The 18,444-nt window shown below is 35.4% G+C and overlaps 1 pseudogene; it reads right to left on the bottom strand.

Annotated features, from left to right (window-relative positions):
- Positions 1-5,975: 5,975 nt before the first annotated feature.
- LOC113296278 lies at positions 5,976-17,045 on the bottom strand (annotated as a pseudogene).
- Positions 17,046-18,444: the final 1,399 nt, after the last annotated feature.

Genomic DNA, 18,444 nt, shown 5'->3' with positions numbered 1-18,444 from the left:
TTCTTTGCACTGACAACTAAGTCTGCATTACTGTCAACTTCCATACGCCTAGATGCGCCATTTGAAATTACATCCACGTGCAAATCAAAGAAAGCTGATTGCTTTGAAGAATGTAATGCAGAGATGCCCTGGAGTGTTACATCGGCAAGAATAGGAACTATCGCTTGATTCTGGAAATAGTTAACCAGAATAGTCGATGGAGTCAACCAGCTCCACATATTACAGATGCAAAATTTCAAATCCTCTAAAGTTGAAAACGATGTAACCTCATATGAAAAATGATATTGCTTATGGTATACATGAGAATAGATGGAGAATTCTGGTTTTGGAGCAACGTCAGACATGTTAACCCTGTAAAAATGACATGTACTGAGATGAAACAAAAAGAGTCTTTGTATTGACATGCTATAAGCAGTACGTATTGACATGTACTGACTCATATTGATATGTATTGGCATCTACTGCAGGATGAAAAGAGAGCACGCTATATGCAGGACGTATTGACATGTACTGACTCATATTGATATGTATTGGCATCTACTGTAGGATGAAAAAGAGCATGTTATATGCAGTACTTATTGACATGTACTGACTCATATTGATATGTATTGGCATCTATAGGATGAAAAGAGAGCATGCTATATGCAGTACATATTGTCATGTATTGACTCATATTCATATTTATTGGCATCTACTGCAGAATGAAAAGGGAGCACGCTATATGCAGTACGTATTGGTAATACATACTACACGATCTGTCTAATGAAAACTAAACAGAACAGCAGCAGAAAAACGTAGAAAATACAAAAAATCATATTACAAAAAACAGAACAGAAATCATAAAAAGAAATCATACCTTGTTCGAATCTGAGATAAACCTAATTCGAAGCTCAAATACCTAATTGAAACACACAAAAATCACGAAAATTATTTAAAAAACGAACGGAAATTACTTCGAAACTGAATTGACATTGTAAATCATCATAAAACAGAAATCATAAAACGAAATCATAAAAAGATAACAATGTACATCATATACAATTATCCTGATAGAAATCGGATCAGAACAAACCTAATTATTCATCAAGATTTCTAGAACAGCAACACAAGAGGATGATTGAAAGGATAAATACCTTGGTTCGAAGCTCAGATGACCTAATTCGAAACTCAGAAGAACCTAATTCGAAGCTCAGTAGAAGATGATTGAAAAACAGTACCAGAAATTGATTCTATCCAAAACGCAGAGTGAGAGAAACCGATCTGAGAAGAAAAAAAAGAGGAAAGAAACTGACTTGGTTTTATGTTCGTCATTTTGAGTTGCAGAAGGGTATGTTGGGAATATTTAAAAACTGGTCTTGTGTAACCCGCACGTGGATGGACTAGGGGATAAAGTTTCTGTTCCAAAAACATGTTTTTGGACCAGAGGATAAATCAATTCTGGGAGTGGACTAGCCAGTAACCGATTCCCTCATTCCTGGACTAGCCAGTAATTCCTAGTTAAAAAAATGCAGAATGTGGATACCATATTCCATATTTCCTCCCAATGCCAAAAGGCTAGTATTAAGTGTACCCGTCAAGCCCAAGTACAAGTCTAAAACTTGAATTTTCTTCTTAATTGTCGTAATCGCATACGGCTAGGACACAGGAGTAAAACAACCGTAAAATCCTACACGATTGGGTTTTTATCATTTCCCAACTGTAAGCGAAAAAATCCAGAGTCACTACGACTAGGAGTTAATTTTTTTAGCTGTAATGATAAAGTTAAATCTAACTTACTACCCCTGGATGTAATGGTATAATTATCTAACCAACAGTTGGGAGTTCATCAATTCCCAGCCATAATTTGTTATTTACGACTGAGAGTTTATCAATTCCCAACCTAGGTGGTTCCTGAAACTGAAGCTTGAAATTCAATTTCGAACAATCTAACCTATTTAAGCAATCAAAATGAAGGATTTTTTTTTCGATTCTAACCTAATAAAAATCATTTCGATTCTAACCTAATAAAAAACAGATGAAGAAGAGAAGGAGGAGAATAGATCTGTTTTTTTTTTTTTGAATAGTTATAGATTTAGGTTCAGTTAAACAATGGGTAATTTTTACAATCACTATATATTAAGTCCTCCTATCCATATTTAGGACATTTGAATCCTAATGCAGTCCTCAAAAAGAATCATCAAACTCCAACGATAGGTTAAAGTAAAAAATCCGCAACTTAACTATGAAATTGACAATCACAATACTCTGCTTTGTACTAAACAGGTAGAATGGTTTCATATTTAAAATTCATAATTCTCTGCCCTCCCCCACCCCCCCAGCAGAGTTGTTTGAGATGTGAAGGAAGACTCAAGACATTCGTCTTGTGCTTGAGAGAGCAAATCTGGGTCCAAGCAATCCCTTTGTAAAAATATCTACAATGGATATTTAAGAGACTTTCAAATTCTTGGCCTGCACTAGTTCCCTGACAAAGTGAAAATCTAAAGCCATGTGCTTCATTTTGTTGTGAAACACTGGATTGGATGCTGATAAAGAGCTGATGTTGTCACAAGATAAATGAGGAGGCACTGCTAGGAAAATGTTCAAGTCTTGTAATAACTGACATATCCATACCAATTCTGCAGCAGCTTGAGCAAGTGCCCTGTAATCAGCCTCAGTGGATGATCTTGCAACTGTTGCTTGTTTCTATGAAGACTAGGATATGGGGTTGTTTCCAAAGAATAGGCAGAAACCATAAGTAAATTTTCTGTCATCAGGAGATCCAGCCCAATCAGCATCACTAAAACCTTGTAATACATGTAGCCCCTTTGAGAAAAATAAGCCATGATCCAAAGTGCCTATAAAAAATATGAGGATCCTCTTTTGCTGCAATCATATGAGCTATAGTTGGCTAATGCATAAATTGACAGACCTGGTTTACTAAGAAGCATAATTCAGGTCTAGTTTCTCCATGTCAGATATTGAAGATCCCAATGTTCTATATTCAGTAGGATTAACTAGAGCGTCACCATCATGTGCACTTAATTTTTGATTATAAGAAGCAGGGGTTGAACAAATCTTTACACCAACCATGTTGAACTTGTGTAAGTGATCAAGTGCATACTTGGTTTTGCATAAAAAAGTCCAAAAGAATTTCTTTTTACCTCAAGTCCTAAAAAAAATGCAAGTCACCTAAATCTTTGATGGGAAACTGTGTGCTAAGTGAAGCAATCAGAGTAGCACAACCAGAAGCAGAGTTCCCAGTGACAACAATGTCATCCAAATAAATGAAAACAACAATGATATGCTTACCAGAGGTGAGGATAAATATTGAAGTATCTGCAGATGATTCTTTGAAGCCAAGAGCTAAGAGTGCAACATGCAGTTTGTCATACCAGGCTATAGGTGCCTGTTTTAGCCCATAAATAGATTTGTGAAGTCTACAAACATAGTCTGGATGGTCCTTGTCCACAAAACCATGTGGTTGCTGCATAAACACCTCCTCTTGAATATATCCACGTAATAATACATTGCTGACATCTACTACTAAAGTATAAAATTTGTAGTTCTAGGATCAATAGACTATTTTCTATTTCAATAGCTTGCTGGTTCTAAGTACATTAAGAAATACTCTATAATAAAGTTTTTATATGAATCTATAGTCTATTACTCAAAATTATCAACCCATTTATACACTAACAAATAAATAAGTTTAAGTTCTTCACACTAATTTTCTATCTCAATAAATTGATATCTCTACGTATAAGTCAAGGTGCTCAATAAGTTTATATCTGACTTTCGTTATCTATCAAATATAGTAATCTCACTAATTTTTCTAGTATTGGATTGTCTACGTGTTCATACTTTTTAGACTAATATTCTCTAATTTCTATTAGCTTTGTAAAAACATAAAATAATTGGTTTTCCCTACAATTTTTACTTCACAAAATGTACACACAACCAAACAAACATATCAATCAAACAAATAAATCTTTTAGTTATTGATAGCTTTTAGTGATTAAAATTTATCTCACAACCCAATCCAGTTCTAAACTAATCTAATTATCTATCTGACACTAGCTATTAGCTATTGTTGCCCATGTTAGATCTAATAGTTAGCCTATAATCAAAGACTGGTATGATATTATGTTATGAACCTTATATGAGATTATTGGCTAAATTCCTAGAGTGCTTGTGTGATTAAAAGTTTGTCTTTATTAACAACGATCGATTCAAAGGATTAACCAGTGGATCCTGGATATCGAGGTAGGCATGGCTTGTCATCAAATCAGTTGGGAACTCTGTAACCTTCTTGTAATCATTGTGAATTATTTCTATCTGCGAGCATGATGAGTCTTTGTTACCTTTGGACGAGTTTGTGTGCATTTACTTTTTGTGTGAATGATTATGTGTACCTTGATGTGTGTGTAATGTGTGTCGTGTGATTTCCCCGCAAGGGGTGCCTGTGGTTTCCCCACAGATCCTTTCTAAGTCTTATAGCACGGGATATGCAATATAACTATCTCCAGTTGAACTGAACTGCTAAAGCAAGAAGTAATCTGATTGTGGTAGGTTTTGCTACACGACTAAAAGTTTCATTATAGTCTAGACCTTGTTTCTGATGAAACCCCTTAACAACAAGTCTGGACTTAAATTTCTCAATAGTGCCATCTGTATTTTGTTTCACTCTAAAGACCCACTTACAACCAACAACATTCTGATTAGGAGATGGAGATTTTAGTGTCGATGTACCAACATATTTTAGTGTTGTGTGGTTCACTAACCAAAGATTTTCTCCATTTAGGATCCTTGTTGGCTTGAGTAAAGCTTGTAGGTGTAAGTGGTAGAGATATTTGAAGGGTATCATGAGAGATGGGTTGATGAGTAGATAAGAACATTTAGGGTTTGAAAATACCAGATTTTCCCCTAGTCAACATGTTGTGATCAGTAGTAACAAAAGGAGATACTAGTACATTTGAAGTGGTGGATACAACAGGTGCTGGAGTAGCATCTGAAGTAGTGTGCACAACAGGTTCAGGAATACTGGTGGATTGAAATAAAGATGAGATAATGGAGATATCAGGTGAGTGTTCTGAGAGAAACTGACCTTGAGTAAGAGTGCAATAAGCGGGTGAAGAATTGGTGACAAGAGTGGAGTAAAGAAAAACATATTCATTGAAAACCACACGTCTAGAAATGTAGACTATTCCTGAAATTAGTTTTAGACACCTGAAACCCTTTTTCTTGTCACTATATCCCAGAATAATATAAAGCAAACTTCTTGGAGCTAACATGTTAGGTGTATATGGTCTTAACTAAGGAAAGCAGGAACACCCAAAACATTTAAGATTATTATAGTTAGACTTTTTGTGAAATAGTTTTTCAAAAGATGAATGGAAATTGATAGACTTTGTTGGTAATCTATTGATAATGAAATTGGCAGTGAGAAAAGCATCAACCCAAAAATATTCAGGAAGATGTGCTTAAATTAAGAAAGTTCTACCAATGTCCATCAAATGTCTATGCTTGGCTTCTGCAACACTATTTTGTTCAGAAGTGTGTGTGGACATGTAACTTCATGCTTAATTCCATGGAGAGCAGTAAAATTAGCAAGTTAAGAGTTAATGAATTCTCCACCTCCATCAGATCTGATGGTGCTAATTTTGAGAGATAAAAAGTTTTCTATTTGTGTTTTAAATTTGCTGAACACAGATTTGAAATCATATTTAGCATATAAGGGAAACAACCAACAAACTTAGTAAAATCATCTATAATGTTTACATAATATAGATAACCACTATTAGATAAAACTGGAGAGGGACCCCAGAGATCCATATGTAAAAGTTCTAAGGGTCTAGAACTAGTACTAGAAGAAAGAGTAAATGGCTGTTTATGTGATCTGCCTAGTTGACAGGTTTCACAAAATAAATGTTGTTTCATTACACATTTATTATCTAAATAACTACACACTCTCTGAAGCGTTTGAAATGAGGGATGTACTAATCTTCGACGCCAGATATATGGAGAAACGGGGTTGATGTGAAAAGCTTAGTGTCTTTGAGATTATAAGGGAAGTGAATGGGATAAAGTCCATTAATCTGAGGGCCCTGCAGCAGAATCTTCCCACTGTGAAGATCCTTCACAGAATAACCAACAGATGAAAAAATTATGGTGCAGTGATTGTCTGTGGTGTATTTGTGAACTAATAAGAGCTTAGAGGAGGCACTAGGAACATGAAGAATATTTTGAAAAGAAAAATGACCAGATGGAGTGCTAAAAACAGAGTTACTAATAGAATAAATAGACATACCTTCACCACTTGCAGTTTGGTATATTCATAGCCATCGTAAGAAGTATAGTCTTCAATTGGTGAAGTGTCGGGTGAGATATGTTGATTGGCACCACTATCAGCATACCATAGGTTCTCTTAAAATGCTTGCTGCTGCTAGCATAACATGTAAGTTTCGTGGTGGCTGTCTGCCTTGATAACCAAAGTTCAATTGATTGGTACACTCCGGTGCAAGATGACCTTGACGATGACAAATTTTACACAGAGTTTTATCACCAAAAAAAGAAGGTGGTGGAGGTGCTGAAGTAAAAGGAGCAGTAGGTCTCTGAAAATATGATGTGTAGCCACCTCTACTTTGTAGAGAATATGGTCTTCTACCTCTATAATTTGGACTATGACCTCCTCTTGGCATTGGTGATGGGAAACAATTTTTGTGACTAGATAAAGGTGTTCTATGTTGAGTGAAGAAAGCCTTATTTTCAGATTCAACATCAATAGACTTAGATCTAGCATTCAATATAATTTCTTCACTTAACAACAAATTATGTAATTCAACACTGGTAACAGGTGATTACGAATGCAAATTGAGGTTGCAAACAAATCATAAGCAGAAGTTAAACTAGCAAGAGCCATAACAACACATTCACTATCAGTCACAACTGATCCTGAAGCAGCTAATTGATCACAGATTTTTCTAATAGAGTTGAAATAAGTCGTGATAGAATTATTACCAAGAAGAATAGTTTGAAGTTTAGTCCTCAATCGACTGACGTGAGTAGCATAAGCCTGAGAGAATCTTGCATCAATATTTCTCCAGAGTTCTTGAGCTGATGAAGTTCCAACCAAATAGGGAACCACCGAATCAGAGAAAGTGGAATTAAGAAGAAGAATGATATATAGTTGAATATTCATCCTGCCAGTTGATGTAAGCCGGATTAAGAACATTGTCGGTTTCATTAGGTCTTGAAGTGTATTTGACAGAACAGACAATGGATCCATCCAAATAACCAGTAATTCAAAATTTACTGAATAATGCTAAAATTAAAGATCTCCAAGTGAGATAATTATCTTCAGTAAGTTTCAATCGAATAATACCGATCAATTGATTTAAAGGAAGTTTAGAAAAAGAGTGTAAGATAAATAGATTTCTCAGAGAAAGATTGAATCACAGAAGAGAACCGATGATTGAAAAGAAAAACTGAAAGAAGAGAAGTGATTCAATGATAAAAAAAGGAAGTAGATCTGAGAAATTATGTTGGAAATATCTTCATTGATGGAGTTTATAAAAATTGGATCGAGTTTTACCTCTGATACCAAGGTAGAATTGTTTCATATTTAGAATTGATAATTCTCAGTTACAGACAAACAGACGGGGATGCCTGACATATAAGAGCATTTCCAATGAGACATTAAAAATATCCTAAAAATAAGGCCGCGTAGGATTTTTAATGATTTAACCAAAAAATCATCTCCAATAGGAATGTGAAGGCAGAAAGTAAAGATGATGTGTCTGACAGTTTTGTAGACATCCTCAAAGCTATCCTCTAGTTATAGAGGTTCTTTTAGAGTATGTGAACATCCTACTCACCATTATCTATGACTATGGTTAAATATATAATTTGGATCAATGGTTTAAAAATTTTAAAACTAAAGAAATATAGTTCGTGGTTGGAGATGTTTTTCTTTCATCTCCTCAAATTAAGGTAAATTTGGTCTTTACATCAGGAAAAAAAACTTCCACAAAAGATACACGCCAAGTTACCATTGAAGAAGCTCTAAAGATGCGGATAATAGAAAAGACATAATTGACCAATGAAGACACGACAGGTGTCAATAACGGAAAAGACATGATTAACCAATAAGGAGCCAACATGTGTCAATAACAGAAACAAAAACTAACATCACTAATACAGAGACTTGACTACTATTATAAACTACACTGATGGTCTGTCGTATAGATAGAGTTAAGGGTAGAGTTCAGTTAACAAAAAGGAGTTAAGGGTGAAATTCAAAATTTGGATCGTTTAGCACCGCCAACTCCGTTCAATTTATTTTCCAGTTTTAAATTATTATTCATTCCGTCAATGGAAAAAAATAATCCCCTAGTAAAGATGATTTTCCATCCATTTTACTCTTTCAGTTGATCGCTATTTTTATTCTTTTTTTATAGTTTGGAACGTCTTTGACTGCATCCTTAACTCTTTAAGGAGTTATTTCTGATAATTACGGGTTCAATCGATGCTATTGACATCTTAGCTTTTTCCGCCTAAAAATTTACAAAAGAAAACCTATAGAAATCAATACGGCACTTAAACCCCCAAATAGAATACAGATTTCCTATGGAAGAAGCTATAAAATACATGCCCAAGAGAAATTCTCCTTCACATAATTCAAGTTGACTATCTAAATTTCTCTAAATTAAGGTATGTTTTTTTTTTGTTTTTTGTTTGAAACCTGTTTTGAGGCATACTGAAATTTTTTGAGGCATACTAAATAATGCCAAAATAGGGTCACCAAATAAAAAATAACATCACCCCTTATCCACCCTTTTTGATAATGACATAACTACCCTTACATAATTGGTGTTAATGATTATGATTAGATTTGATTAGTTAGGAATTTTAAGGATTGATTAAGAATTATATTATTAGTGGTGAATTAGTAGATAAATCAAATTTATGTGAGAGAGTTGGGATTCTTGAGAGGAAGAAGAAGAAGTGAAAAAAAAACTTGGGTTTTGAATTTTGAGATTTTAATGATTAGAAGTGACTAAAATGTGTGATTCAAATCATAGGTAGACTTCTATACGAGGTTTAATTTCTTTTTATAAGTTGAATCTGTCAAAAAAACTAATTTTTAAAACCCAGATCTACTGACCATATGAACAGTTCGGCTGAAAAGTTATCAGCCGAACCTAGGTATATTTTCAAAAACTGAGGTTCGGCTGGAAAGTTATCAGCCGAACCTAGGTATATTTTCAAAAAACTGAGGTTCGGCTGAAAAGTTATAGGCCGAACTTCACTCTGCAACTGACGAATTTTGGTTCGGCTGATTCGAACAAAATCTAGCAAAGTCGCATTAGCCGAACATAGTGTTTCTCTAAATCATACACTAGGTTCGGCTCAAAATTGATACTCCAAGTTCAGCCGAATTGATCTTCTGAAAACCCTAATTTCATCTTTGAAATCATATTCTATCGATCAAACAAAATAAAATCAATCAAAAACAAGATGGGTTTGTTACACATACATTCTAAAATACATATAAGAGCAATTGAGATTTGGATTTCGCACTCCAACATCGCTCACTTCGATTCGTGTTTGCTTTGCTTGATCAATTTCTTGATTGAATTTCAGTCCAAGATGTTTGAGTTTAAAGTTTATTTTGATTTTTGATTTTAGGTTTTTGATGATAAGGGCACTCTAATAATTAAATTGTTTAAAGATATATAGGTAATTGCATTATCTTTAGACACCCCTTATAAACCCATCCTAGATAGTATAATGAATGAGTATGCCTCAAAAAAAATGAGTATGCCTCAAAACAGGTTTCTTTTGTTTTCAAGAAGCATGATGAAGTATGGTTGTTGAGTCCATCATTGTTCTATGCATTTACCGGCCCATGAACTAGCCAAGTGGGCCAAAAAAAAAAAAAAAAAATCTCCCTAAAAACTTGGAACTTGACAAGATTTTCAACAAAATACCAATTGTGAATTACTTATTACACAAGTAAAATTGTCCCTTGAACCAAACTGTTGCTTAACTTCAAATTACCAACATTTATAGCGCACATGCTTATACTACATCGTTACACAGTTTTTTTTGTTGCTGGCGGTGGTTTCCAGTACTGCCTTGCGGTATTTGCCAAGAGCCCATGTTGGAAAAGCATTTCTGAAAAGTGGATAGTGCAACATACATGTGTTCAAGGAAGCTCCCGTCAATTCCTGCGACAATGTAAAAATGTCGAGGCTTTGGAATTTCTTAAGCTTTTTTGTTGAAAAAAATGGTTTCTCTTATATCCTTGATATAAGTTTTTTGGTTTGTTAATGCTTGAGTTTACCTGGGGAGGAAAATCACCGTTTTCCATTTGACTATTTATCAGTACTCTTGCTGCACGGTGCAAAGGTTCTGGATCCCTATTCGCCTACAAATATGAAAGTTGAGTTATATTTGGAAGCTTAAAAATTTGAAGTTGTTGTCATCTTAATCAAAATGAATTTACTTGACCAGCGCAAATAAGTCCCATTAGAGCCCATGCCATCTGCACCATATGGCTGTCTCTTAAAGGTACAAATTCCTGTAGATGTTACATGCAAGTAACTAGTTAATTTCAACAGTTGGTAGCAAGGGCACACACGAGCTCGTGTTATATCGAATGCTCATATACCTTCTTCATGCATGAAAGATAACTTTCTCCCCAACCTCCCAATGGTTTTTGGGTAGAGAGCAGAAAGTCGCAAGCTTTATGGACAGTCGGGCTGTTGGCATAATTCTTCCCTACAGCGGCTAAGGCTCGTAGTGCATACCATGTGCCATAGATATAGCATACTCCCCAATCTCCATACCTGGACGATATATTTGAAAGAAAATTATCAAGCAATTCTTTTTTTATGTCAGCAAATTGCTAAGATACACTGATTAAGAATTGCTATTACCATGCACCGTTTGGCTCTTGTTTGTGTTCTAGGTAATGAACTGCTTTCTCAATGAAAGTTTCAATTTCTTTGGTCCGGTGACCAGGATGTAGTTTCTTGAACAAAACCAGGGCTTCGATTGCTGATGAAGTGTTCTCCACATATCTGCACTTAAAAAGTCAGTATTTTCCTCCAGCAATGCTTATTTTTGTTTTTAAAATATAGATGGAAAAATTTAAGGATACTAATGCATAACAGCAATAAATTATAAACTTACGTATGCTCAACACAAACATCCTCGAAGAGTTCGGTTGGATTGAAAAGTACCTCCAACCTTTTATGTGATGTTGCCGGCTCCCATGCTGAAACTCCCCCGTCAGCAGCCTAAGAAACTAGAATCATTTTCATCAATGACTAAAATATGTTTTTGGGTGATGAAGTTACATAACATGTTGCTGGTGATTTTCATCCAGGAAATGCATAATTTCAATTTTGCAACAATAAAATTCTAATTATGGGGTTTTCAGATGTTTTCTGGATACCCGAGTTTCCAGCTTGAAGAAAATTTCAGGTTATACATATCCTAGCAATTGTGCCTTAGTATAAGCATCAATGGCTGAAACTTGATCCTTACTTGAAGAGAAAGAACGACTTCAATAGCATCATAAATCTGATTCGCCGGCACTTTGTCACCAACAATTTTAGCTGGCATTTGAGAAAGTAGGAGACAAGCCTGCTACAAATATTTTGTTGTTATTGTTTGTGTACTTTGTATCAAATGGAAGCGATTTGAAATAGTTTTCTTAACAACGTGAAACCAACCGTTACATAGATTATAATGAAGTGGTACATCGTATTACCATGAGTGCCTCAGTAGTACAATCAGAAACTTGCCATACCAGAGAAAGTCCATGCTCCTTTACTTATGTGACGATACATACTCCGGAAGTCACCTGATGGGTTATCCCGAACCTCATGGAAACAAAAAAAGAGCTTCAATTCGAGGCTCATTGTTTTCTTCCTACTGATGTTTGTTAGTATTAAGTAGAAACGATTTGGTTAAACCTGTGAAACTTTGAAGTAATGGTGCGCCTTTTCCGGAGTTGGGCCTATTTCGCCGAGAAGATCATCACTTGCTATAAGTGCATGACTAGCATCCCATGTTTGACTTCCAATTAGTACTCTGAAAGAAAACATTAACAAAAATCGTGATATTTAGTATTTAAATTCTTTGCAAGCACACACGTTTGTGACCCCGCCAGGTATGCTGCGAAATCAAATTCACAGTGATTTCAGATCTGCGGATTTGCAGTAAAATAAGCTGGTTTCTGTAGGATTTTGCAAAAAAAATTGGTAGTGAATAAATTTAGCGGTCTTGCTAAGTTTCGTATTTGTAAAAATTTGGAACCCTAAATTGGGGCATACAGGATAATTTTGGGGCATACAGATTTATGATGCCATCCAATTCAAACTGCTAAGGGGTGTCCTAGTGATGCTAAAGTTACTGTAATACCCTCATATAGTTCAAATTACATACTACCCTTCCACTTAATTAAATTCTAATCCTAAAATTTTCCCACTAATTAACCCATCCCCTAATTAACTACCCTCCCACTAATTAACAGTTACCCACTAATTAACTCACTTATTAATATTAAAACGGTTACTTAAACCAAAAAAAAAAATTAAAGTTTTAAAAACCAAAAACCCTTCTCTCTCCCTCTTTTTCTCATCTTCTTCTCAAAAATTTCTGAAAATTTGTTCGATTAACTTCTCTGTTAAACACATACATGGCACCTCGTGTTAAGCGATCCCCTAGAAATACGGTGCAGAATCCTGGTGTTGCTTCTGTAGCATGTCAATATAGGGTTTTTGGAAAAGATGGAGATGAAGTGGATAGTGGATCGATTGGTGTTGGAGAGGGAGAAATAGAGGTTGATTCTTTAAGATTGCACATAGAAAGGTATTTCCCACAAACCCATTGTTTATTTTTGCATATTTCGTTGATTTATGACATGTAATCGATGATTCGTCTCGATTTTTGTTAGTTTCACGGTAGTGTTCGGCTGAAATGTCGCAGCCGAACTTTTTTTTTTACACAGACGAATAACAGTTCGGCTTAAAACTTGAATATCGTATGAGCCGAGTTCGGCACCAAATATTTTTTATGATAACCAGCCGAACTTGAATGCCATTATTTAATAACCGATCTATTACTGTTGGGTTCATTGTTCGGCTCATTGTGATTAATATCGAATGTGCCGAACTTTTCTCTGACCATGGCTAATACTGTTGGCCACCTAGTTCGGCTCATTGTGATAAATATCGAATGTGCCGAACTTTACACTGTGTATGGCCAAAAACTTCCTGTAAACTTGTCCACTTATACGTGAGTTATCATATTTATTTAATTTCGAAAACTAATTAAGGTTTGTAATTTGTGTTAGCACCCATCCGGAAAAATTCAAAGAGAAGCTCAAAAGGAGAACAATGGAAGTGACTCATTCTAACTCAAAAACTCCCAAACCTCGAGGTGGTGGCACAAAGAACTTACATGCAGGGAAAAGGGGAATTGATACGACTTGCTCTTTTCCTGTAGAACAAGAGGATGATAATGATGAAGATGTTGGTGAGGAAGGTCAAGAAGAAGAAGAACTAGAACAAGAACAAGAGAAAGTTGTTACATCAAGGGAGACAGGTAAGCACATTCCTCATCCGGATAATGTGATACGTCCTCGCAGGGATGGTTTACCCCATGGTCTCCCTGAAGATGGTGGAAGAGTGTTGATTGGCTACAAGGAGTCATGGGAGAAGAAAATTTACGAGACTCCGGATCACAGGGATGCAATCCGCGTACTTAGACACCAAAGCACCGCATATTGGGATATTTTCAAAGAGGCTCCTAAGGTGGTGGCTTTAGTACAAGGCTCAGGTTTATGGCCTGCTATTTTCTATGCACCAAAGGAATTTGATGCAGTTACAAACTCAGCCTTTTGTGAGAGATTTTGTCCAGAGACTTACACATTTCATATCCCCTTTGGCGAGATGTCAATCACTCCAGATGATGCACAGAATATTAGTGGTCTTAGAACGCATGGGGAAAATGTTTACTCAGCGGTTTATGAAATGACTTGGGATGAGTTGTATGTACTTGCTGAGGAAACTCTTGGTTGGCCAAAAGACAAAACAGAATTGGATTTTTCCTGCGCTGCTAAAGAGGTGAAGTTTGTGGATTCTATCACAAAGAAGTTGAAGAAAATCAAGTTCACTGCTTTGAAAAAGTGTTTTGGAGACACAAATGAGAAAATTTCAAAGGGGGAGTTGGTATGGACGAGGTCACAGCTATGCGCACTGCTACCGCGTATTTGTTGCATACTTTAGGAAGTGTGATATTTCCCGATAACAGTGGGAACAAGGTTAATGCTCAATACCTTCAATTGTTAAAGGATTTGAAAAGCTGCCACAAGTACTCTTGGGGAACCGTGGCTCTTTCTTTCCTATTCAAGCAACTTGGAACTGCGTCTAGGTTAACAAGTAGAAACATTGGAGGTTATTTCACAATGCTTCAAGTAAGTTTACATATTGTAGTTCCATTTTCAAGAAAAAACTCGGCTTTCAATTTTGGTTTATTTTACGCCGAACCTACTTTTCTGTAGGTTCGGCTGTTTCGATTTCAATATCCTGACCCGAACTTGTAGGGGTTCGGCTTTAAACCTTGTTTTGTACATAAGCCGAACTTGCTTCTGTTTCCCCAATTGATTTTCCAAGCATGTTCCTCAACCCATTTAACAGCTTCTTCTTTGGTTTTCCATGTATACATATACACAAGTACAAAACTTAAGTTTTATTAATGATTTTGCATACAACAAACTTGAAAATTAATAAAAACATAAACTACGTTACCTACCAAGTCAGTTTGGAAGTGATATTTAGTATCTTCATGAATGACATGAACATGCGGTGGTTGATCCTCCATAGTTTCCATTTCAGGAACAATCTACAACAATATCGCACAGGTTTTGGGTCAGGTTCGGTTAACACGCAGTACTCAATGAAAGCCGATCTCACGGTTCGACTAGTTAGTGTTCGATTTACAAAGCCGAACCTATTCTCAAACATGGATTCGACCTATTGGGCACTAATATTATAAGCCGAACCATAAGACTTGAAATTTATAGAAACAAAAATTATGGTTCGGCTGGATAACGTGTAAAACGAACATTACACTGTAACTCGTATAATTTTTTGTATACGGTTTGGCTTATATTATCAAATCGCATTTGAGCCGAACCATGAAAATTATTTGGCGCGAAAATAATTGAATGAAAGTTCGGCGTATATATTTCTCAATCGTAGAAACCGAACTGTTCTTATTTTTGATGGTTCGACATACATATTATCTGCCGAACCTTACTTTGTTGCGCCGAACTAGTTGCAAAAATCATAACTTTTGGTGAAATAAAGCTACAAAACGAAAATTAAACAACTTCTATAACCATACCTGTGTATTATTAGCATTGGGTTCCTCATCCATGTACTCATCTTCGGGGTTTGGCTCCATAAAGGAATCATCTTGAGCTTGAGAAAAAGGTTGAGTTTGGGTAAAATCATTTTCAAAATCCAACAAATAAGCCATGTCTGGATCTCCATCGTAATTGATATGTATTTTCATAGCTTTACGTGATGAAGATTCATCTTCCTCATTCGAATTTGTATTACACATCTCTCAATAATCACAAAGATCACAAATAGAAAATTATGATCCTAAATTAACACTAAACTAACTAATCAGATTAACACTAATTAATCAGATTAACACTAATTTAACACTAATCTCATAAGGGTATTTTGGCATATATGAAAATAGGTTGGATAAGGGATAGTCTAGAAATACTATTTCCAACCCCTTTTTGTCTTATTATATATGCCTCCAAATTATCTTGTATGCCTCAAAATTAGGGTTTAAAATTTGCATGATACCAAAGACCAATATATAACCTGCATTTTGAGTCCATCTTCGGCAACCCATATGTAATCTTGGACTCTAGCAAGATGTTTCTTGAAGGCATCTGAATTCCGATCCTCCACCCAACAAGCAAGCATGCATAAAGACTGTTAACATATAACATCATCAGACACTCAATTGATATGCACTGTAGAATAGAGACTCCAAGATTTTTCTATAACCTCACATCTTGCATCCCTTCAATTTAACCATGTGTACCTTTTCTACAGCAGCCATAGTGATGTAGCGACTGTTTTCATCTTCATAATGAATGTGCTTCATAGCTAGCCTCAGAGCCTTTTCTCGCACCCACTTCGAAAATGGCCACCTTGTTAACAAAGGCTCTGCGAACTTGTACACCGAGTCCCATACCAGGTTTTGGATATATGAACGCGGGTAATATAGATCCTCCTGATAAAGAGAGGCGTGCAGCAAAATAACTCGTCAATGGCTAATATGTTAATTGACATGCATGTGGCCAAAATTTTATCGGTCATCACTAATCAAACCAAGGAATGATAAGTTACCTTACAACAAACATGCCTCATCTGGCTCCAGTTTATTTCATTGTATGGTTGAACATGAAGTTCTTTTCTTAACGATAATATGAAGTCCGTTATGGGTGCAACATATCTCTTACCAAATAGATATGACATTGGCAAGTAAACCAACCGGCAAAAACACCATAGCTTAGCTGCAATTAGAAATTGAATACATTGAGAATCGATTTCAAATATATTTCACTATTAATTCGAAATCTAATCAATTTACCGATCGAAAAATATTAATTTTAATTCGAAATCAAATGGTCTCAAAATAAACATGGTACAAACCAGGATGCATAGGCAAAAAGGAAGGAAGAAACCAAAACTCTCGGACCATCGAAATGCAACCTGACCAGTCATAAACGCCAAGTATCTGCACATGTGACGCCAATGCAGTCAACAAATAATGGAGTTGCTTCAAGAAAAGCAAAAATATTTACGTACCGAAAGCCAAGCCTTTCCCCATGTAGGTACAGATGTTACACCACCATGGTCAATAATCCATTTTCGTGCTCTAGCACAAGCATTGTCTTCACCACCATCTGGTCCTTGTCCAAGTATGCGCATACAAATGTAGTTCAGCGCAGTACTGAACATGGTACTATGCCCCTCTATATGAAGCCGCCAAATCCTCCGTCTTCATTCTATATATATAGGAAACGATTATATATAGGGTAATTTAGCGAAATAACCCCATTTGAATGTTAAAATTTGAAAGACAACTCCACTATGTAAGTTTTTGCTGATATAACCCATTTCAAGTTCTCAGTGAAGTCAACTGTAGTATATGCATATAAAAGGCAAAAATTCTAACAACATGTTTGTTTTTTTCTTTATATAGGTAGAGGGTTCTACATAGAGGTTTACCTCTATATCTATATAAATATCATTATATAACGTCTCTTAAAATCATGTTTGTTTGACCACTATCTAACAACTCTATATTGTGCAGCCAATTTTATATATTTCTCATTTTACCCTTATAAAATTCAAAAAGCCTATAAAGATCCATTACAATCAAAGATGTTCAAAAATTGCAAAAAAAAATATATTAAATACAACCAAAGATGTTATGTTTTTCTGAAACGAGAGCGAAAGTATCAATTTTTCTGAAACGGGACAAAAATATCACTTTTTCTGAAACGGGGCAAAATATCACTTTTTCTGAAAAAATGCGAAAATATCACTTTCTTTTTGAAACAGAGCAAAAATATCACTTTTTTTGAAACGGGCAAAAGTATCACTTTTTCTGAAACGGAAAAAAAATCACTTTTTCTGAAACGGAGCAAAAATATCACTTTTTCTGAAACGGGACGAAAGTATCACTTTTTCTGAAACGGGGAAAAAATATCAATTTTTCTGAAACGGGGAAAAATATCACTTTTTCTGAAACGGAGTAAAAAATTACTTTTTCTAAAATGGGGCAAAATATCACTTTTTCTGAAACGGAGCAAAAATATCACTTTTTCTGTAATTGGGCGGAAGTATCATTTTTTCTGAAACAGGCGAAAGTATCACTTTTCTGAAACGGGCGAAAGTATCACTTTTCTGAAACGGGGCTAAAGTGTCACTTTTCTGAAACGGAGCAAAATATCACTTTTTCTGAAACAACACGAAAGTATCCATTTTTCTGAAACGGGCGAAAATATCACTTTTTTTGAAACAGAGAAAAATGTAGATTTTGAATTAAGGAATTATTTTTGGACATTATAAGTTTGTTCAAGTATATATTAGTCATTTGAAGGTTTAATAGATGCATAGGTTCAAAGATAACACCTAATTGCTGTTATTTGATTTCCTCTATATAGATAGAGATTTGCCTCTATCTATATAGAGGTAGTGGAAAAAACAAACATCAATATAAGTGGGACCTACCACTACATAGAAACTAGTAGAGGTTAGCCTCTACATAGAGGAAAAAACAAACATGTTGTAAGTTTGTTATGGAAAACACAACCCAAAAGCCGTACTTCTCATGGGCTTACTTTTTACAGAG

This window comes from Papaver somniferum, chromosome 7, assembly GCF_003573695.1.
Source record: "Papaver somniferum cultivar HN1 chromosome 7, ASM357369v1, whole genome shotgun sequence".
Classification (NCBI taxonomy): Eukaryota; Viridiplantae; Streptophyta; class Magnoliopsida; order Ranunculales; family Papaveraceae; genus Papaver; species Papaver somniferum.
This window is presented reverse-complemented; position numbering and strand designations above follow the sequence as displayed.